At 42.8% G+C, this 22470-nt stretch overlaps 1 long non-coding RNA gene across 1 annotated transcript in view; it reads right to left on the bottom strand.

The window, feature by feature from the left end:
* The window catches only part of LOC107309238, a 39012-nt gene extending 23822 nt beyond the window's left edge, over positions 1-15190 (bottom strand). Inside the window, exons 1-2 of the long non-coding RNA XR_001553123.2 lie at positions 15118-15190; positions 6160-6250 (exon numbers count right to left, since the gene is read on the bottom strand). This is a non-coding gene — a long non-coding RNA (uncharacterized LOC107309238). The remainder of the gene's footprint in view (positions 1-6159; positions 6251-15117) is intronic.
* Between the last annotated feature and the right edge of the window lie 7280 nt (positions 15191-22470).

Here is a 22470-nt window from a genome sequence, read left to right on the forward strand (position 1 = left end):
TGGATATTGTTTTCCTATAAATGCCTTTCTAAATGTCAGTGAATTACTGGAGATAAGGGATGATACTGTCAGCTATGATGCTCCTGGCACAATGAGGCAGATTGCTTTCTAGTCTCATGCTGAGACCCTTGTTCTGCCAAGTTCATCCCACCAAGTTATTCCCAGTAAGATTAAGGATGTGCTTTAAAATGTCTTAGACATAAGCTTGCACAGCTGCTTATTGGACCTGGACCAAGTACCATAGCTGCAAAATTCTGATGTGGTATTTTACAGCCCTCTGACTGGTTTTGTCATTTACTGAGTGAAAGAGGAGAATATCCTAAATCAAAATTTAAAATAACCTCAGTGAAGAGAATTAGTTAAGCTTTACTGAAGCACATACCAGCTGTACTAAACATAAAGGAGCCTATCAGCATCTGCATGAAACCACGTAGTTAAAGCAGGAGATACCACCACCCAAAACATGGAAAGGCACTGTGGTACAAACACACCCATACATCTGCAGTGGGTCTGCAAGCTTGTGTCAGCCAGTGTGGGCAGCAGAGCATCAGCTGAAAACGTGTGACCGTGTGGCAGGGAGACAGCAGCAGGAAGGTGCAAAAAGGCACACGCTCAGGCAGCATTGGATGCAGCTTGAATAATAAGTTGGGGTGTATCACTAGGGGAATAAGAAAGCACTGAAAGAGAGAGAACACTCAAGGGCCAAGTGCCCGCTGAAAGGAGATGGGGCTGTGGTAAAGAAATCACTCCTCACTTCCGTCTTTGAGAAAAGGACATTTTGTCCTGCTTGCTGCTTGTTTCTCACACCATTCATGTCTGAAGCATCCCCTGCACTGCCAATATCCCGCCAGCCCAGAGCAGGATGCTCAGAGTGAGGATTAGGCAAGAGGTAATGATAGTTCTTTCAAAGTGGCTGGATAAAATTAGACACGTATAATCAGTGGTCAGGTGGCTGGAGAAAAGGAGCTTTGTTAGTGAATGGTCAGCAGTGGCTGACATCCAGACTCACCACCTCAGTGTAGAAGTGCCTGTCTGTGCCCCAACACTGAAGTGCTCATCAGGGCCAGGAGCTGAGGCTGAAGCTCCCCTGGAGCTGGCTTTCCTCCTGCGCTTTGCACTTCTACTTGCCACCGCTCAAGTACTGATCTGTGCATCTGCAACCTGACTTGCAGGGAGGCCAGCATCTCTGCAGGCAGCCAGCTGCCAGAGCCATTCATTTTTTTCCAATTAGTGGAAAACAGAGAGTGTTTCCTCTAGACATGTTTTAAAAACAGCACGCACCAGGGAAGAAAACCCCAATGGACATCTGATATTCTGCTTGACCTCTTGCTGCTGAGAGACAGAGACAGCGCTGCTGTCTTCCCTTCCTCTGAGCTTGTTGGAAGACCCAATGCTGCTTATGGAAAGCTGGGACAGGGAGCATATTGCACCTTCTGCAGCTGAATGGTTCCAGCAGGTGGGCTTGCTGCCCTAAATGGTTGCTCAGACTACTCTAAAAGCCACAGGAACCATGCTCCAAATGCTTGTAATTTATAGTAAAAGAAGATCTGGGCAAGCCCATGCACCTGCAACAGACTCCAAGGCACTGAGAAGACTCTCTTGTTCTCCTCTGCTGAATTTCAGCAGACCTTCCCTGGATTTTCTTCTCATTCTAGCTCTCCCCTTTGGCACATTTCTGTCGTGCAATTTGGCTTTTCATACATTTCCTTTCAAAGCAGCAGTTAGGAACTAGAATTAAAAAGGGTGACAAAAAGCACTAATCAGAGACCTGCCTTTACAAATTCGACAAGCACCTATTTTATTTTGCTGCTTAATAATGTATTTCTATTCTATGGCTGTGGCACTGAGGAGGCAGAACAGCAGCATTTGGAGCTGTTGTTAATTCTACCTATCACTATAACTTATTAATCTTGAAATGTGGAGGAATGATATTGAACCTTACTTTATTTATAGCAGCACTTGATCAAAAGTGGTTTAAGCCCATATACTCTTTCTGACACTAGAGGGAGTACATAATTTATTTTGTGTAAAGAAAAAACCCAACAAGCCTTGATTTTTAAATAGGAAATACAGCAAAAGTGGGAAAAGCAAAAAATGTTGAAGAGCTTTATCCATTTTGTTATATTTTAAAGACAGGCTGAGAAGCTGCCTTCTGTGCCACCCTTATCTGAGTAGGTTGTGCGGGTGTTGCCCACAAGGCCACCATGGGGCAGATAACATGACAGCCCATGTTTGGTATGTGTGTGTCTGTGTCTATCGAGTCTGAACACACGGGGTGCACAAACAGCCCATGGCACAACACACAGACATTTGTGCCTGCAGCTTTCTGTCTCTGGTGTTCCTGCATCCCCCCTCCACCTGTCCCCTCAGCTACCACGGTGCCTGAGTAGCTGCCATCTCCACAGCATGTTTATCCTCACAGCATGCCTGGGAGGCAGGAAAGAGGCACTATTATGTTTTATGCCTGGAAATAGCAGCGAGAGTGCCCACAGCTTCGCAGGGGATTGCGGCAGAAAAGTGAAACCCAGGTCTGTGCACCTTGCCCAGGCTCAAAATTCATCTCCTAGCACAGCAGGTTGTTAAGCTGTAAGGTGCCCTCCCTTGGCTATTTTCCCAAAGCCAAAGGTACAAGGATTTTCCACTGCCTTCTGTATTGAGATGCTGGTGCATTTGGCTGGGTGTATCACTGACTCTGTTCTGCAGTCCCAATACACAGGAGGTGAGTAGGCTCAGGTGGGTGCAAGGACAGTGCCTTTTGCAGGTTGGTGTGGGGAGAAAAAGGTTCCTTCACACCCCTCTACTCCAATAAGGGAGATTCTCACACAGATGGGCACAGATTATCCTGCTGTCCAATTAAAACTTTCATAGAGTCACATAATAAATACAGAGTTGTCTGGGGTGACCTGGATGCTTTTGCAGCCCAAGCATCTATAGTTTCATTGCCTGTGTGATGGGTCTCACTTGCAGCATGTGATTAAGTTTATTGCATCCTTATCTCAGTTACAATGTAATTATCTGATACAGAGGTCTCCTAAGTCTCTTTATCATGGGCAAGGGGATTTCTTTTAGATGACAGAAACAAAGTCAGTTCTGGAAATGTTATCAGCTTGTTATCCCTGTACATGACAGGAGCAACCAAAGTCCCTTATGAATCCTTCCACCAAGCCCTCGTCCTGTCCATCCGTGGCTGCAGTTATTACATCAACCACAAACTTAAATCATCCTAATAGGGAATATATTGCAGTGAAATTGCACTGCTTTTAAAATACATTCTAATGTCTTTAGTGAAGGATTTGGATTATTACAAAGTGATTTTGGAGAGAGAAATTTGAGCAAAGTATAGAAATACTGTAATGTTTGTAGGCAAATTTTGTCTCCTGCCAGACACAAACACCAGCTGCTAAAGCCATGCCCATGAAGGGCTGTCTGCCCCACTTTAGTCCATCCACAAACACTCAGATCCAGGCCAATAAAGCTCAAAGAATGAAAAACATGAAATAAACCTTCTTGTGGGAGCTATTGGTAATAGGTGAACAGTTGGACTGGCTGATCTTTTAGGTTTTTTTCCAATCTTGGTGATTCTATGATTCTATGATTCTTCCCTCTCCTCACTGCTTCTTTAGACCAGGCAGCAATTCCCTTCTCAGTAATGGGTGGTCCCTCAGCTTCCAGGGTTTCCTGAGGGACAAATCTCAGTGACTCCTCACTCCTGGGAAAGGCTTTACTCATGTTTGAGATTTATGGAGCCAGGTCACATTCCCAGAACTGTTTTCTAGCACCTGGGCAATGATTTGTTATTGAGAAGTGGGGACTGCCCCCTGGGGACCCTGAAGAATCCATGCAATGCCATGCAGCTGCATTTGGACTTTTTTTTCTCTCTTTTCATGCACAGAACTTCCAGTGAGCTTTCTATGTATGAGAAAAGCAAAACCAAGGCTATATAGGGAGCACCTATTGTTAAGCATCGCAGGATCTTCCTGTCTCTTTCACTCAAATGTGAAATATTTCTCTTCCTTTCAATTCTACCCATTGAAAAGACATTTTTTCTCTATCCTGTTTACAGATTCCCGAAGTATAGAAACAACGACAAAAGTCATGAACGGCTGATCAAGCACAGTATTCACTGCCTACCTGAACACTGGAGCATGTCAACCCTACTTCCTCACTTATGTCAAAATCTCACGTGGAACAGAATTGAGTAGAGCACTCTTAAAGCTCATGCTCCAAGGCTTGACATTTTGCTTTCTTTATGCTTCCATCCTCTTCTGCAGCACAGCAAAAGGTCTGACATAAGTGAGAAGGTGGGCTTGGTGTCTAATCCCCTGATGTACTTATTTTGCCTGTGGGAAAGAAGAGTGTGCCCAGTGCACTGTTCTATCTTGTCCAAGTTTTGTTTCAGGGATCTTATAAGTATTACTTCTGAGCAACCAACCCTTCCCCAATGTAGAACATTTGGCCTCTTCACACTTTCACATTCTCTTTAAAGGGGAGAAATGGAACAGCTCACAAATGGATTCTTCTTGTTATAAGTGCGTAAAGGAGAACTGCAATGGAAAAGAAGGGTGAGGATGATAAGTAAATTTTTTTTTCCAAAAGGAAGAATAAAAGCCTGTGGAAGAGGGAAGGAGCCAAGGAAAGATGAGAGTGAAGGATGACACCACTACATAAGACACTGGTGACATGTCCAGGTCTCTTTTTTATGGTCCCAATGGAACCACTGAGACGCAAGACCATGAAATAACTGAATCAATGAAATCTGCACTGGACTCAGATTTCTCTGCATCTAACCACACAATGCTTGAAACACCTTAGCCTCTCATCCATCAGTTAGGGGAAATACCTCTGCCTACTCTACAAATGGAGGGACCAAAAGGTTGTGAAACACTTGGGTTGCGTGGTGTCTGATGGGTCACGGAAACAAAACCCAAAGCGTAGTAGAAGTAGGGACAGTAGAAAGAGGAAGGACTTGAAATATGAGCAGAGGAGGAAGAATGGAAGGCCACAGCTAGTTTTAGAAAGACAGAAAGATGCAGGAAATAAAAGCCTGGGAAGAGCAAAAACCTCAGGGACAAAGTAATAAGTTTCCATGTAAAAGTGCATGTGCAGAATATCATAATGAAAAATACAGCACCATTGTCAGGGGACTTCACTGCTTGGGAAACAGGCTGAACAATCTGGAAGGGAGGAAATAGCCCTGCTGCTCATTAGTCAAAAGCAAAGATGTATGACATAACCAGAGTTCTGCATGACTTACATACCTAAATACAGAACTAGGAATATGTGCTGATTTCATGCCCTGTGACTGTGGACCACCTTTGCTGTGCCCTTGCTAGCACACTCATTGCCCCTGGCTAGGAATCCCATTTGAGCACACTGCATCTTTCAGCCTCCTCTTGTTTGCAGCAGCTCTCCCTTACAAAGGAGTGATACAGCCCAACTTGCATAGCTTACACTGACATTTTCCCTTTAATTGGAATTCGCTATAAGCAAATTCTGCTATTATAGCTATTGACGTACCTGTGTGTCTGTATCTATCTCCCAGGGTTCCCGGTTATGTTTATTTCTCCCTGATTTTTATTTTGTTGATTTTTTATTGTGCTGTTGCAGTTGCTGGTTTGATTGGCTGCGTATTGTATTACATGCGTGCACTGACTTCTGAAAAAATCAATAACAATTATCTCAAACAGGGAGATGTAAGCATGTTCTATCTGTAGCAGCCAGCCCAAACAAAGCTGCCAGCCCCACCAGCAACCCATGGGGTAGCAGCTTGGATCCACGGGCTATGTAACTTATGTGCTTCCAAAGATATCTGATAGGGAAAGGATATTGAATTTCCAAAGATAGTCAGTGGGCAGTGATTCCAGATAGCTGTGATTCCTCCTCTCATAATGGAGAGTGCAAACATTGACTGCTTTTTGAATTTGCCACTGAATTTAGCACCCAAGCAACGGAGGAACAGGTGGAGCAGCATGGAAGCAGGGCTGCTGGGGGAAGGTGTTGTGCTCGTTCCTGCTCTGAGACCCTGCTGAAGTGCTGAGCTTGACTAAATCTCACCACTCCTCTCATCCCTGCTGACACCTCCTTAGCAGAAGTGCACACATGAAGTTTCAGTTCTGAGTGCATTTAGCATTTAGATTAAAATGAGAGAAAGCAACTTACCTTTGCCTTCTGTTGTCACACGGTAAGATTGCACTGACCCTGACCGCATCTCTGGTTTGCCTGGAGCACTCCAAAGTCATGGGATACTGGGCTGTGCAGCAAACACACAATAATCACCACTGCAGTTATAATGAAATACCTCAGTGTAGATTTCTTTGCCAATAACTGGATTCTGCGAAGCAGGCTCTCAAGTCAAGCTTTGCATCTTTTCCTTGTGGCTTTGAGATAAGATCACTGCAGATGGAAACAAGTCCTCTTGGTCATGAGCTGCTGATCGCACAGAGCCCAGATGGACTTTTCACTCCGGTTGTAAAACTTAATGCAGATCTTTTCCTGGTATAAATGCAAAATTAGCCAACGTATGGAAATCTGTTTTGTAGAAACCCAATTTACAGATAAGAAATTCATTTCCTGTAGTCAGGAACTATTCAAAAGGAAGTGGGGGTAAAAGCAATTGGAAGAATTAAAATAATTTCAAATAATTGCATTTAGATATTTTCTTCCTCTCCAGATATCTCATTATCTTATCTCTTGCATTTCTAAGAAGTGGTGATCAGGCATTTAGTTTGTCCATGCAGATATTCTATGGAAAGATTTCAACTAAAAGACAATGTAGTAAACCATCCAGAATGAAATCTTCAGAAATGTGATTAGGATTTAGCAGCCATAAAGCACATTTTGTTCTCACAGGAAAAAAGAAATGCTGAAAATGCACATTTCATGTCAGAATTAACCACCTGACAGCTGGACTTTAAAGACAAAAATCATTCCACCCCAATTTTCAGCCAAAGTCTTCTGCCTGAACATTAACATTGCACTCTGGTATGAGAAACACAAAAGCCTGAAAGTACCAAGGAGCTTCACCATGAAAGAAAAGTGAGAGCAAACCTTGCACTTTGGTGGGATCACTCCTGGTTTCTGTCCTTGTTTGGCAGTAGGGGTGTAATAGCCTGAGTAGCTGGGGGCTTCTCCAAAGGAAAAAGCAATCATAGCACTTGGGACTGCTTTGTAGCGGCAAATGGAGCAGTGAATGGCAGGATCACTCTTGTTGCTATTTGACTTTTAGGGAAAAAGAAAATTGTGCACACTTTGTCTTCTGAAAGAGTAATTCTCTTTCCAACCCTTTGGAGATATAAATGGAAGCTCTTAAGGTCAGAGAATGAGAGGGACATTAAATGTAAAGACTGATCAAGGAAAGGCCTAGCTTTCAGAAAGATGGTTTTGGCAACACAGGGTGTGTAACTTGCTTTTAAATGTAAAGGTGGCTAACAAGAATTTCTTGCTTCTGACTTTATGGTAGGAGCAAATGGGGAAGTAAATGGGAGTGATATTGTGAGAAATAAAAATGGGGAAGCTCTACTTGCAGTCAGAGCAATGTACAACCTGTTCCCCGTCTTTCCAAGGAAAGAAACAATTTGTTGCCGAAAGTCTGATCTGAGAATGTATTTGGTACATGACTCGATTTTATTTTCTATGAGAAATCTTGTCTTTTCAACCAAGCATAAAGAAAGATTTTGTGTTTTAGGAATGTTCAGCTTTTAATGAAATATTTAACATCTTCTTGGCAAAGGAAAGAATGAAAGAAATCCCTATCCAGAAGACTATCTTTTGCCCTAAGAACAAGAACTCTTCTCTCCCCCATACCAAGTTTCTAGACAGAAGTGAGATAAAAAGCCACCTCTGATGCACTGGGCATGCGGGGATAGGAAGCTGCTGTGGGCTCTCAGAAGTTAATTCTCTGGTCACAAAGCCTCTTAGCCCATTTGATTACTAATGTGGGAAGTGAAGGCTGCAAAAGAAAAGAGCTCAAAGATACTTAGCTCAGGTGTTGGCCGCAGTGGAGGTTATAATTTAGCCTATTGCAGGATGATTTCACTTGATCACCTGCCGACAAATCTGAGGGAACGTAAATCTGGAATTTGCAAATTCATCTGTTGTGTTTTGACAGGAGAGAGGCTTTTGGCAGCCAGCTAGTGGAAATAAAGTCTCTCTCCAGGGCGCAGAGCCATGTTGCAACCGCTAGAGCGTATTTATGCCCTCTCATCCATGCGTTTCTGAGAGGCAGCAGTTCAACCAGCTGCAGGGCTCTACATTGGAAGCATTGTGTTCACAAGAGGGAAAAATCCTTCAGCCTGAGAGATGGAGTCATCACATAATTGTTTTTGAAAAGTTTGCTATCTGCTTTTGTGCTAGGCTCTTTTCAGGTAGTTTAGGAGGATGCAGACACAAAACCTCAGTAATTGACTTTAGATCAGGTCTAATCCTTGATGTCATCAGTTTTGTTTCATGCGTGGGAAGATTTCATCCTTTAGGGGAAAAAAAAGAACCACCAATGTATAAAACAAAGTACTTTTCAGTTTAATTAAATCTATGATTACAGAGCTACATCCCTGGTACTGCAGAGCTGTATCATTGATGAGCAAACATCAAAGCTTATCAAGCTGAGGACAATTCAATAAGTACCCCAAGCCTGGCTGCTAATCTGAGCCACTTCATATCTAGTTTTAGCCACTTGAGACTGAAAATGAATCTCAGAATTTCATGAGAACAGGAGATCCCATGAGAGTTTCAATACTTTTTGCTTCCAGGAAGAATGTGAATCCCAAAGGAAGCAGGCCTGCATATTTTGGTATCTATTTCCCTTGAAAAAATAATACTTCTGCTATTTTTTATTTTTTTAATATGAGACACTTTGTCTCTATTTAAGTTGAAGTTTTAAATAAAGATCTGTAGGGTGTGGAGCTCTGGTGTCCTCAGGACATGTTACAATGAGGTATAGGATAGTGCCAATAAGGAACTCCATGTATTCAGATTTCTCTGTCTGTAAGTCCAGAGATAAATGGAGTAGAAAGGTGAAGTGCACTGAAAAGGCTAAGCCTGGAACAGATCTGAACCAGCCTTAAAAAAGCAAGGATGCATTAATCTACAGAGAATTTCTACCGTAGACTTTTGAGTAGTTGGTCAGAGTCCAATGAAGGGTCTTAAGCTTATACGCTAACATTTTCTGTTGCTTTTTAAAATCTTTTTGATAGGATGAGCACCCTGTGGATTGGGCTGTGTCTAGTGGGATGGCTTTCAAGACTTAATTCTTGCCAGCAGCCTCTGGGTGAGGCCAGCACAGCCTGCTGCATGGTGAGGAAAGGTTTTTACATTCGACAACAGCATGTTATTTCTGGGTTTTATTACATGTTTATCCTTTGGGCTCAACAACCTTTGGGTGGACTCATGTCCACCGCCCTGCACTCCTACACAGAATGTTAGCTCCTGGCAGCAGAGAGGGACCCCCAGGGCAACACCGACCCTGAGAGGAAACTGGGGGGTCATGACTTGGGTAGAGAAATGCTGGGGAAACATACAGGAGGTCTGTGGGGGCACTTTGTGGATGTATTTACACCTCTCAGGCAGCTGATAGCAGAAAAATATACAGCAGTCTGCACCTGGTCAAACCAAAGACTTAAGATTGCCCAGTATCCATTCTCTTTAAAAGCTGTCACTGTAAGAAGATGAATGCCACATAAAAAAGCTGAATTAGGGAAAAAATAGATGGTATTTTCTCCAGATGTCCAAAGTGGTACTCTTCCTGTTTTGAGCTATTTTCTGTCAGGAACTTCTTGAGACATATGTGTTTTCTCACCCCTGAGCTCATCCCGTGTCCCCTGAATGTACTGTGACACCTTTTAACTCTGTGTTACCCCTAATCCAAGCCCTTATGTTGGAGAAGGCAGTGACTGATCAATTTCCAAGCACCCTCACCATGTCACTCTTTGTGCTGCTGATCCCTATCAAGTTATAATTCTTCCAGGTTAGAGCATCCCATCGTGGTAAGTTTATACTTAAACTCTTCTATAGCTGTTCAGGCACGGAAATCATTTATACCCATTGTTTGTCTTTGTCCAGTTTTACTGCACTCTTTTTGAGAGGAGATGACCAGAACAACAGAGCATTCACACTGTGGATCATTCCCAAATTTAAAAAAATTTTCTTCTCATTTGACCTTTATTCCCATCCTACTGAGCCCCAGTGTATACAAGTATGTTTTTAGAGTGGGTTTTTTTTGACAAGTACAGAGTGCTGTGTTGGTATATTCATGGAACATGCCCCACAATCTTACTCCTGAGTGCTAATGGTCAGCTCATGTGCATCATTTTTTCTTATGAAACTATGGCTGTTTCTCTCACCTAGGAATTGCTTTATATTTACTTATGCTTCTCATTTCCCATTTTATTGTCTAGTTGCTGTGCCTCATAAAGCATGACCACAGCTCTTCATAGCCAGCTCTGGTTCCTAACATCATCAGTACTTTGCTGCTACCAACAAACTCTCCTCTGTTCAATCCCATTTCTAGGTCCCTTGTGAATACTCTGAAAGCACAGTTTGCAATTTGCAGCCCTGTAGAATTTCTCTGCTCACCACTGAGTGCAAGACCAAGGCTGCTGGTCCCCTCCTCTGTTTCCCATCTTTTAACTGTCTTTTTATCATACAATTACTTTGCCTCTTGTCACAGCACTGTTTGATTCCTTGAAGAATCTATCCTGGACAAATTTTCTGAAAGTCTATGGAAAGCCAAGTAGATTATATCAGCTGAATTACTCCTATCTGTATGTTCCTTGACCTCTTTAAAGAACTCCAATATGTACAAATGGCAAAGGTCGTGATCACTTTTCCTACATAAATCTAATTTATTGAAGCATCAGTGGATTTGGTTCTTCGTTACATTTGCTACTAATTTGCCTGGTACAGATTTCAGACTTACAGGCCTGCTGTTTCTCACATCTCCCCTGGAACCTTTCTAAAATGCTGCCCTGTCATTTCATAGTTGACAGTCACTCTTCGGATATCAAGGGATTTCTGAGCAGAGTTATAATCTGCTGTTAGTCATTTAGTGATATCATCCCTTAGGTCCTTTGAAATTTCTGAGCAATATCGCCTGTTTTTTCACATCCAATTGCTCTTTGTTTTGTTGAGGTGATCCTAGATCTGGTTTCTGGACACATCTATTTCAGGAAGGTTTACTGCCAAGTGTCCTCCTACCACAAGAAGCTGTCACGTTTGAGAATCAACACCTTTTCTTCCACAGTGAAGAAAGCGATGTAAAGGATTAATTTAGTTTCTCTAATAGCTTTATTTTCTCTGAGTTCTCCCTTCAAGCTCTGATCATCAACTGACTTAGCATATTCTCTGGCAGGCTTCCTGCTCCCAATGTGCTGAAGAAAAGATTTATTGCTAGTTTTGATTCGTTTTGCTAGAATCTCATCAAACTCCTTTTCGTCTGTCTAATTGTTTTTGTACATGCGATCTTAGCAGAATGTCTGCTACTTCCTAATTTAATCATTTGGATCCAGCTTTAGCTGTTTGAAGGATTCACAGTTATTCTTCTAATAACCTCCCTTATCTTGCTGTCTTACAAAGCTACCATGTACTGCCCATTCTCAAGCCTCCTTGATGAATAATATGCATTGGCCTTGTGTTTCCAGCAGAGTGTCCTTCAGCAGCCTCCTTGCCTGCAGGAAGAAATTAATTTTCTTTGTTGTCCCATGTAGTTTTTCTTTTTAACAACATTTCACATCTATGTATGTTTCTACTCCAAATCAAGTATAGAATGGCCTCTTGTCTCATTGTTATCTCCAACATGAAATAGTTATTGACTATTCCACCTCTCATTCTTGCGCAGTATCTGGCCAATTTACATGGAAATAATTGACGTCTACACTTTTTATTACATCTTCTGCTTCTGTGGTGTCCTGGAATTCCCCCGTGTCCTACAGCCCATCAGAGCAGGAGAGTCAGTAACACATGCAACAGTCTTCCCATCTTATTTTGATAAAAATAATATTCTTCCTATTTGGGCCTGGAATTTTAATCCACACTCTCCGTACAGAAATGGTTAATCTATTAATTTGATTGATTCCATGATATTCTACTCTAACCTTCCTTAGTAGACGGTGTTACACTGTCCCACTTACTGCCTTCCTTCAAGCGTGTTTCTGATATGTCTGTCAGGCTCATGCCTTCATGAGACCAGACATGCCTGTTCCTCTGTCTTATTTCTTAGCCATGCATAAATGTTCTGCCTTTCTGCCTCTTTCTCCCTGGTAGCACGTGGGTTTGGGGATCATACTAGAGGCAGTTACTGTAGAGATCCTGGTTGGCAGCTCCTCAGAGTTTCAGCACCTTGCCTCACCTCTCTCCCACTCTCCCCTGCCTTGCCTTGCCTTTCCTATGGTAATGCTATCCACATGGACCACAGCCATCTGCTCCTCCTCTGCACTTCCTAGAAGCTGATTGCAGCTCCCCATGAAGTTCTCCTCTTTTTTTTTTCTTTTCTTTTTTCTTTTTGCTGGATGCTGTTCCTGGCAGAGGATACAGCTCTCATAAAGAGTCTTCCTTGCCCACATGGTCCCACTGACTTTCTACTGCTGTTCTGGAGAGACAGAGGAAGTGCTCTCCCCCTTGTGGAGCTAATACAGAGAGAGAAAAGTGTTTGAAGTGAAGGAGAGGTGTGGAAGAAGAGGATTGAGAGAGGCCACGTGAGAGTGGCTTTTTTGCATGCTGAAATGGTCAGTCTCCTTTTGCACATCGCTGCTAATCCCGGGGATCTCCCCACACCTCTGCCCTGCTCTCAGCACACCTGTGGCACTCCATCTGTCCCTGGGGCCTCATCCACATGGCACCACCACCCTTGGGGGCTTCATTTTCCCCCATAGCGTGGTGCATGCCAGCCCAGGACTGCGGGTGCAGTGGCTGTTCAGGTGAATAAAGGCAAGAGGATGCACAGGAATTCACAGGGTTTGAGTCTGGGCATGTAAATTTAAGGCAGGGTTTTGCTTTTCTCTCCCTTGCTAATTAAGTAGAACGATTCCAGCGGCTCAAATAAAATGTGAGATTTTAATAAAATGCACAGTTACAGAGCTGATTATTGGGATGCAAGTAAATGCCACATAAAGCTCTTAAAATGTGCATTTACTGTGCTTCAGGATTTTTCCCTCATGCAATTTCCCCAGTCAGATGGATGGGATGTCTGGGCCAGCTGATCATTACAGAAACATTAGTGAGGAAGAGCAAATGCTTTATGCAGATTTCCATAAGCGAGCTCTGGGTAGGCTGGTGGGGGGGATGCAAGGAAACAGTAGGCCGTTCTGTAAACATCTTGTACGTTATCTTCTATGTTGCTGCTCATTCAGTTAACATTTGAAATCTGCTTCCAACACAAGCTACAAGCAGAGCTGTTGACTCTAGGAGCTGTCGTAATTTGTGTTCATTTAATTAGCTCAGTTTTGACGGTGCTGCTGCGTGCACAATGCTGACCAGGCTGCGTAATCACCTCGATGGCTGCTCCGAAGTGCTGCTAAGCCCTGCGATGAGATCCTGCAGAAAGCATTAACCTTCTTTATCCAACCCCGACCCTTTTATTTGCTCTCCCCCCGGGCTTTCATTCATCTCCTCTGCCAGTTCAATTAAGGAAGGAAAAAAAAGCTTACATTTTCATTGGCCGGTCTGCGAGCATGTATTTTTCTGACATGAGACATCCTATAAAGAAATGCTTATAATGCAGGGAGAGCGCAAATACTACAGGGTATGTTTTAAAGACAGTGTTCAGAGGTTCAGCAGCCTGATTCCCACTGACATTAATGGTAGGCGTGAGGATAAACCTTTGTGCATCGCTTTCAAAACTGACCCTGGGAGACATTTCCTGATGGGAAGGGGCACAGCCCAAGACATAAAAGTTTACAAAACCAGAGGGCTGAAATAACCGAATAAAAACTAGGAGGCATAGGTGCAAAAGGGAACAAGTTATGGCTCTGCTAAGCTTGCATGTAAGCTGTAAATCCCTGAGACAAGCGGGAAGAAGATAGAGTTTAATCACTGTTGCAACATTTATGTATTTTTACTCAGTGGAAAACGTTGTGGGCTTGACCTCATTTTTATTTACCAGCTCTCGGGATCCTGATGCCCTGTGACAGCAAACACTGATTGACAGGCTGCAGAGCCGGCAAGCTGCAGGGCACACAACATCCCAGCAGGTGGCTTGGGCACTGAAAGCGGGCTGGGGCTTTTGGGAAAAAGGACTCAAAATAGCTACAAAAAGTATCAGAGAGCTCATTCGGGGCCTTTTGGTGCAACAGATCTCGGCTACCTTGCAAGGACTGAGGCGTAAGGCGAAAGATCTTCCAGACCCTGAGCACTGCATCAGTATTCCTTTTTTCTCCACATCTTTTACGATTTGCAGTCAGCAGAGCGATGCCAGGTTATATAGCTGCACATCCAGACTGCAGAATGTAGGAGGTGAATTTGGCCTCTGCTTGGGTGTTGGTGAGAGGCAGCAGATCCTGCAGGGACTGCAGACAGAGGAGGGTGGAACTGTGGCTTGATGCAATGAAAGACAGCAGCTCGCTCCCACTGCGGTGGATGGCATGAGCTGACACCCAGGCAGCAGCTAGAGCCGTGTGCTCTTTGAGGCTGACAGTAACATTTCCAAATGCTGTTGTAAGTGAGCAGCCTGAGCATCTGAAGTTCCTTAGGATTTGCTGCCGAGTTGCTTAGAAGGTTTTAAAATGAGTACACCTCAGCTTTAAAGAGGCAGAGCCTGGTGGAAGAGCCACAGAAAAACAGACCAGCTTCTTAAAAGGCCTAAAATCCTTCCTTCCCTCTGCTCGTCCCACACACATTTCTGAAACATTAGGCTGTTTTGATAACACGTAATTTACAGCAAGTTGCAAGAAGGGGTTGCCAGCATAAAGCAAGCAAAATCCTAAGATCCAAAATATGAGCAAGTCACCATAAAAGTGATAAAGAGCCAAGAAGAGAAAACTGCTCTTTGGAAAGGGAACAAAAGAGTAATGAAGACCAGACCTAAACTGCTAACATTTGTGATACTGGCTTAAAACAAAAGAAGTGTAACCAACCATGGAAAGAAGGAAGCCATTGTAAGTATGCGGAGAAAAATGCACAGAGGAATACCTGAAACTGTAGACTCCCTGTTTTCTTTCTTTCTTTCTTTTTTTTCCCCCAGCCAGGATGACATAAGCAACAGTTCAGCAAAGCTAGGCAAGAGCAACGCCTTGCACCAGCTCTGCTCTGAGAGGAAAGCAGCACAACCCAGAGCGGGGAAAATGCCTGCCAGACCATAAAGCAAACAGTTGTCGCAGCCTTGAATTGTTTGAGCAGGAAAATGAAGCTGTTTGATGTGCTTTGACTTCAGCAAAAACCCACGCGGCTCTTTCCATCTCTAGTTATGTGATTAGGTGGGAGGGAGAGCAGGATTTATCCACGGCTTGACCTGATGCAACAACTGAACTCTGGGGACAGCACGGATCACTCTTAAAGAAAAATGTGCCTCACCAACAGTGGGAACATTCAGTAAAATATAAAAATAGTCTCTTAAACTGTGATCATACAGACATGATCATTACGATTATGGGTAATGAAACAACTCCGGACATTGCTCTGTGTTTAGAAGTCAGAATCTGGGCATTAATGTTTTAGACAAATATAGGAACTGACTGCTTTTCCCACAAAGGCTCCTCACTCCTCTTAACTGAGCAACAACAACATCCATATTCATATACCATTCTTTTCTCCAGAACATTGCCCTCGGACTTGCTCATTTCAGTGTAAGAACTGATTGCAGTCCCCTAGAAGCCCCAAAGAATTTCCTACCCTAATTGCAAGTGTGCTCTGCCATGGCCAATATAAACAGGGTCAAGGCAGAGCTGAGAAGAAGCAGTAATGTACCTAAGCAAAATGGAGACATTTCTGGTCATAAACTGCTTTTGGAGGCTCTGTCAAATCTGTGAGCAATGTTTGATTTGAACTCTTATGTTAATAGGCCCAGCGTTTCCAGCCTTTTTCTGACACTGCTGCTTTGCTACGTCTGCTGTAAGTGGTTATCTATTTAAATGAGCATTTTTTAACTTGGAGTGGATTGGATTTAGCTCTTCCGGGGAAAAAAAAAAAAGAAAAAAAAAGGCACTTTAAAAGCAACAAGAAAAAAAGCTCATAAAAAAAAAAAAAGCCACACAACCTCTGTGTGGCAAAAGTCTCAAAATTCATCTCTGAAAGCACAGAGGTGCACTCCTTTGAAAACACCAGCTCTGTGAAATGCTTGGCAGCCCCGCGGGGCACCGGGTGCCCTCAGATCTCAGGATAGTGCTTGTGATTTAAGGGTGCTCAGGAGGCTGCAGGATCAAGCAACTAGCTTCTAAAAAAGATCCCATGTGTCTTGCCTCTGCACTTACCCAACACACTACTGCTGCAGTCATGAAAGAATTACAGGCTTTAACAGAAGGCAAGATCTTATATCCTTGCGATTAAATCTAGCGCTCAGCTTAATTTTCCATCCAGAAAACGAAAACACCTCCACAAGGAAACAGATTAGTGGAGATATACAGAGCTGCAAAAACCGGGGGCAAAGTGAAGCAAGAACAAAGCAACGTGAAGCTCACCAGTGAGTTTTTCCACTTCTAGCTAGAACTACGGTCTTTCAACTTCTCATTTCACAGTGACACCAACTGAGAAATTGCGTCTGGCGATGACATCTGTGTATATTCAGTGGTTATTTATCCCACTGAACAAAAATTAGGCAGATAGTCATTCTGGAAATGCATTTTCAAAGAGCACAAAGATGCTTTGCTTCCTAGTGATGAACTCAATTTTGAAGGAGTTGAGCTACCTCCTTCCTCAATGAGCTTACCTGCTGCCAGCTGAGGGCACTGAGCACATCACAGAATTGCATTTCACTCCCAAAGAGCGAAATCCTGACTCTTCTGAAGTTAATGGAAGTTTTGCTATCAATCTGGCTAGGATTTCATCATAGGTCTATAAACAGGATATGCTGCCTGCATATAGATTCCACAGATTTTCTGATGCTCTGCTGGCCTAGGCTACTCTTATGGTGTATATAAAACCACGGGTCATCTCTTGGAGCTCACTGTATTTTATACTGATAAGCAGGGAACCCTTTGTTACTAGGGGCTCCTAGGAGATATAAACCTCCTAAAAGCCTGAGCCTGTCTTCCATTCACAGCCCTCTTTGAAGTGGGGAAAGATGAGGAGGAGAAGGTTTACTGTGATTTCAACATCTGTCAGTCTGTTCTGATGTGCATTGCAGAGGGATTTGCTGGTGGTAGATGGCAACATATTAATCTGAATATGTATGAACATAAACAATGCAGAGAAGCTACTGCCCAATTTCATATCCTGCCCTCGCTCCTCCACATATTGAATCAGTGCATTTATAATGGCATCTTTGTTTATTTAATAAATCTAAATTTCAATTAGAGACCACTAACAATTAGTCATACCAACTAGCTATGACAGATGGGCTTCATCCACAGCTGATTATACTAAAAAACGTTATGTGAGCCTATTTTTAAAATACTATCATTTTACCATCCTTGCTGCTTGCAAATAGCTGAGAAGTCCATAACATATTAGTGACAAATCCGTCTTCCTGATAGTTTTGCAATATGCACAGAACATGGGGTTTATATTATCAAAGAGTTCATTATCATTTCCCATTATCTTGGATTCATTGCTAAAAATTATGGCGGTGTTTGTGTAAAGAGATGTAGCACAGTATGACAATTTGTTTGGTCTTATTTCTCTGTGTGGGCTTGGTTTAAAACATCAAAACAGCAAAATTATCTTTGACAGACAAATACCTGCATGGATCATGGGAAGGGTGTGTTTGAACCATGCAAGGAGTATTATACTGGCCTTTGAATGCCTTGGATTTCTGTTATTTTGAGAATCAGTCATGAATGGATAGTTATTAAGAAATATTTCTGGTGATTCAAATGAATGATTCCCCTCTCTCCCAGCATGAAATTCTCTTTGCTGTGTGTGTTGCTGCCTTTGATACGCTCATGTAATCTCAAGTAAACCAAATACAAGGCATATATGTTCTATCAAAAGGACTTTCAGATTTATGGTACTATTCTTCCAGCATTCCCATCTAGACCAAAAGAGTAGGGAAAAAAAGATCACAAAGACATTACACAGAGTAGTATGTTTAAATGGCATTAGAATACTGCTTTCTGTTCTCTTGCCCTTTCAGACCCTACTCACAAATGTTTACATCACTTCTTTTTGTAGCTATCTAACAGAACTGGATTATAAAGACGTAGTACATGGAATGGTTCTGTCAGAAAGTGAGCTGTCAGAAATTAAAAAGATTTCTCTTATTTGCCTGAAACTACTGCAGGAAAAAAGAAACAAAACAACAACAACAACAACAAAAAGTTAAAAAAATCCTGTATTAAAGAAGATGAAAATGTTAAGAGAAAACCTTTTGAGGACACCATTGAGAAAATCTGGAAAGGACATATCAGATAACCTAAACCTGCCCCAGAGGAACACTGACCTTGAAAGATTTAAGTGAAAATCAGAAAATTTAAGTTGAAAGGACCATTTTGATCTAAGATGTAAAAATCACATAATTCAGTTGCACTCCATGTTTCATACTGATAGCATAAACCTTTGTCCTTTTCATTTATTTGTATCAGTGGCACTAAACCTTTAATGCCTGGAGAGCCAGTTTGTCATCTGATTGAGCCTCCAGCGGCTGTGAAAGATGAAATATAAAGGGAATACAAATATCAGACCGATGTGCTAGTCTTACAATATGATAGTCCCTCTGCAAATCCAGTGTAACAGAAAGGGTCATAAAACAACTTAATGGGTCTCCAGAGGAGGATGTGCATCTTGGCAGGGCCTGGGCTGATGGCTCATGCCACAGGATGCTGGACGAGGAGAAGGCACCATGCTGCAAATGCTGCTGCAAGCTACTTGCTGTTTGACTGTAATTTGGACTATTCCTGTGGCCTATGTTTCCTTAAGGTCCCCCTTGAGAACACCAAAACAGAGTGACAAATAGACAGGACAAAGTGTCCATTTTGTACCCGAGCTGAGCAGCATAACTGCAGCAGTGGTAGCAGGCTGGGATGTCTGTGTGACACCACTTGGAAAAAATCATGGTTGGTAATGCTGTTAAATCATGTCATCCTCCTGCAAAGCAAACACCAGAGCAGATTTTGTATTCTTATTTTTACAGTTTGCTTTCTTGGCTGGCAGAATAAGTAAAGTTTGTGTGCCTGTCCCTCTGAGTCAATGTGGGTTTTCATGGTTAAGCTGGCTGTTTTCCCTGGAGTAGAAGCCATGTTGTCATTAATCACAATGCGATGATGTGCACTAAAGCCAGTGTCTGTGTATGAGGCAAAAGAAGAGCTGCACACTGCTCTGAAATCACATGCTGTATTCACTCATTCACGTGGATTGCAAATACCTCTTTTTCAGGAGGAAAAAAAGAAATGCAGTATGTGAAGGGAGGGACCAGGAGGGTTCCAGGGCTGCGTGTAACTCATGGTTTGCTCAGCATCCCTCAGAAGCTCTTCATTCTGCATCCAGAGAAGACTTTGTGCTATTGGGTTACTCACTGTGTATTTTAATGGGTTTGAACCTGGGTTCCCTGGGCCAAGGGTAACCCCTGTATGTTGACACACTCCAGTTACCCAGAGCACTGCACTGAGCTCCTGGCAAATGGTTGCTCACCAGGCAGAAACACTGACCTCTCTGCAAAGGGGAGAAGACACACAGCTCAGAGATCTGTTGCCTGTGGTTCCTCCACACCTCTCAGCCAACTTGGGTTTGGCAAGGGGTCCTTTTTCTACTCTGAAATGCTTTATTTCTCATCTGCCCTCAAGAAACACCCATCCTTTGTTGACAGATAGAGCAGGGCCAATTGTGAGGAGTCCTGGGAGACTGGCAAGGTTGGACTTCATATGATAAGGACCTGGACCTTGTTTGGTACAGGTCTGGGCCTCGTACAGTGTGGGCCTGGGCCTTGTATGGTGTCAGTCTGCACCCCAGGGCTAAGGAAATGCTGTGGATGCATTAACTGCAAGGGCTCTGTAATGTGCCTGTCTCTCTCATGTCTTGTTATGGAGTTTGGAGCTCTTCCACAGCTTTCTAGATGTAAAATTTCATGCCATCGTTCTCCACCAGAGAGATTAATAAATCCAAGAAACAACACATTGTGCCTAAAATGGAAGATGATAAAAAGATTGAGGGAGAAGTCATTCTCATGCTGCTGACTGGTGTTAAATTGGTTGTAATGGATAAAATAACACCTTCATCTTGCAATCATAAGAGAGAGAAAGCAGTGCTGTATGTACGCTTGATATCTGAAAAGCTGATGAAACGGATTATTTTCTAGTTCATATCCAAATGCACTGGCATGACAGATGATACAGAGCTCCTGCTGCTTTTTGCTGTAAACCATTGTTATTCCTGGGGGTGAAATATGGGAGATATATGATATATAGAGAAATCCGAACTCTCCCTCAGACTGTACCTTTTGGGTCTGCAAGATGGATCTTTTAAGGAATTTCCCTTTCTTGCTTCTCTTCTATCTTTCTCATCCTCCTTGCAGCTTGCCCCCATGGGGAGAACACAGTCCAACTCAGATATTTTTTCCACGGCAGCTCTGCAGTAGCAAAGAGGAGGCCCCAGGAGAGTTAATTCTGTGTCAAGCAGCATTAGCCATAGCTCTGATTTCCAGTTGGAAATCCCTAGGGTCAGCTGAGGACAGAGCTACAGACAGCAGTTGCTCCCCTAAGCTGTCCCTGCTGCCTCACAGACTGCCCCAGGCCCACTGAAGTTACTGGAGGTATCTCAGTTCGCATCCAGCTGATGGACAGACAGGGCTATGAAAGGTTCACGTTTTCCATCACTGTCCCAGATTATGTCAGGTTTTCAGCCCTCCCACTCAAGCCAGAAGGAACAGCTTGATTCTGAATCTTGTACTACTTCAGCAGATAAAATCCTGATATATTATTTTCTCCATGTATTTTCCACATACTGTTCTTCTAATATTTCTTTTTTTTTTTTTTACTTTTCCTATTATTATCCATTGATTCATGAGCCAACTGGAACAGAAGCGTTCTCTGTGTGAAGCTTTATATCTGATACTGTCAGAGCAATCACGTCCCTCCTTCCCCAAGAAGCTGCATGGCTGCATTTAAATCTCCTCTCAGAAGGCAGCTTAGAATCCCCACCATGACTCTCTTGCAGAAAAGTGACACTTCTGTTAATACAGATGCTGCTAAAGAACTATTCCATCTGCAACCACCTCATCACTTGCTACAGAAGCATCCAGGAGCACAAAGTGTGTCCTGCACCTGCAGTCCTGAGGCTGCAAAGCTCTCTGAGCCCTTCCTCCCATCCAGCCTCCAAGATCTTTGCCACTTCAGGAGCCTGAAGCTCTTGAATCTTTCTCCAGCTGCTGACAAAAGACATTTCACGGCCACCTGATAACCTTGTCTACGTATCTACATTGCTTCGAGAAGTGATTGGCAGCTCTAGCTCAATACACAGTTTCTAACAGCAGCTTCTTACAATTCCTCTCACCATCCTCCTAAATCTCAGGCTTTTTTCTTAAATCCCGGGAGCTGACAACATTCTAAATACATGAATATTAACCTCATGTCACAAGGGCTTAAGCTTTTGCAAAGCTGCACGGGCACTAATTTGACTACTAAATAGAGCAAAACCTATATCTTATTCTTTTTACTTGTGGTTATAGGATGGAAACAAGAAGCACTGAACCATGCTACCAGCAGCAATATCACTACTAACACTTCTAACATAAGATTGGGTGCTGCTGAAAATGCAGCAGTGGAGGTTTTGGTACAGGCAGGTACTATTCTTCTGGGCAAAAACAATGGCCATGCTCTCTGCTGGATTCCCTCAGTGGAGTCACATAATCATGCCAGCATTTCTCCTCTGTATGTCTTATCTCCCGTCATAAAGAACACAATGTAAATAGCTTGTACTCTCTGTTGTTAAGAGTGGGCATTGGTTTCAAATCCATGGTGACAGCAAAATGGAATTCATGAGGTCTTCTAAACAAGATTTAAATGTTATCTACTTCATATCCTTCCTCTTTGCCCAGGAGCATTTTCTATTCTTTAGAACAGGAACACACACACACACAAAAGAAGTAATTGTTGCGATTTGACAATCTGATGAATTAAGAAACTGATATTTGTCACTACTTCTGAGGTATCTCGTTGCACAGACCTGGAGTTTTTCAAAGCATTTCAAAGAGTTTTTATTTCTTCCTACAGTGAAGTATCTCTCCGAGTAATCTCAGCAAAGACCAATTTTATGGAAAAGATTTGTGATTTGCATTGGTGCACAAACAGGGCTTTGTAGTGTTCATTTCTTGTTATCTGCTGGAAATAGACAATTAAGTTGCCCTGACAATATCGAGGTGTTTCTTTTCTGGAGCAGAAAATCATAATCTTCCCAGGA

Source organism: Coturnix japonica, chromosome 2, assembly GCF_001577835.2.
Source record: "Coturnix japonica isolate 7356 chromosome 2, Coturnix japonica 2.1, whole genome shotgun sequence".
Classification (NCBI taxonomy): domain Eukaryota; kingdom Metazoa; phylum Chordata; class Aves; order Galliformes; family Phasianidae; genus Coturnix; species Coturnix japonica.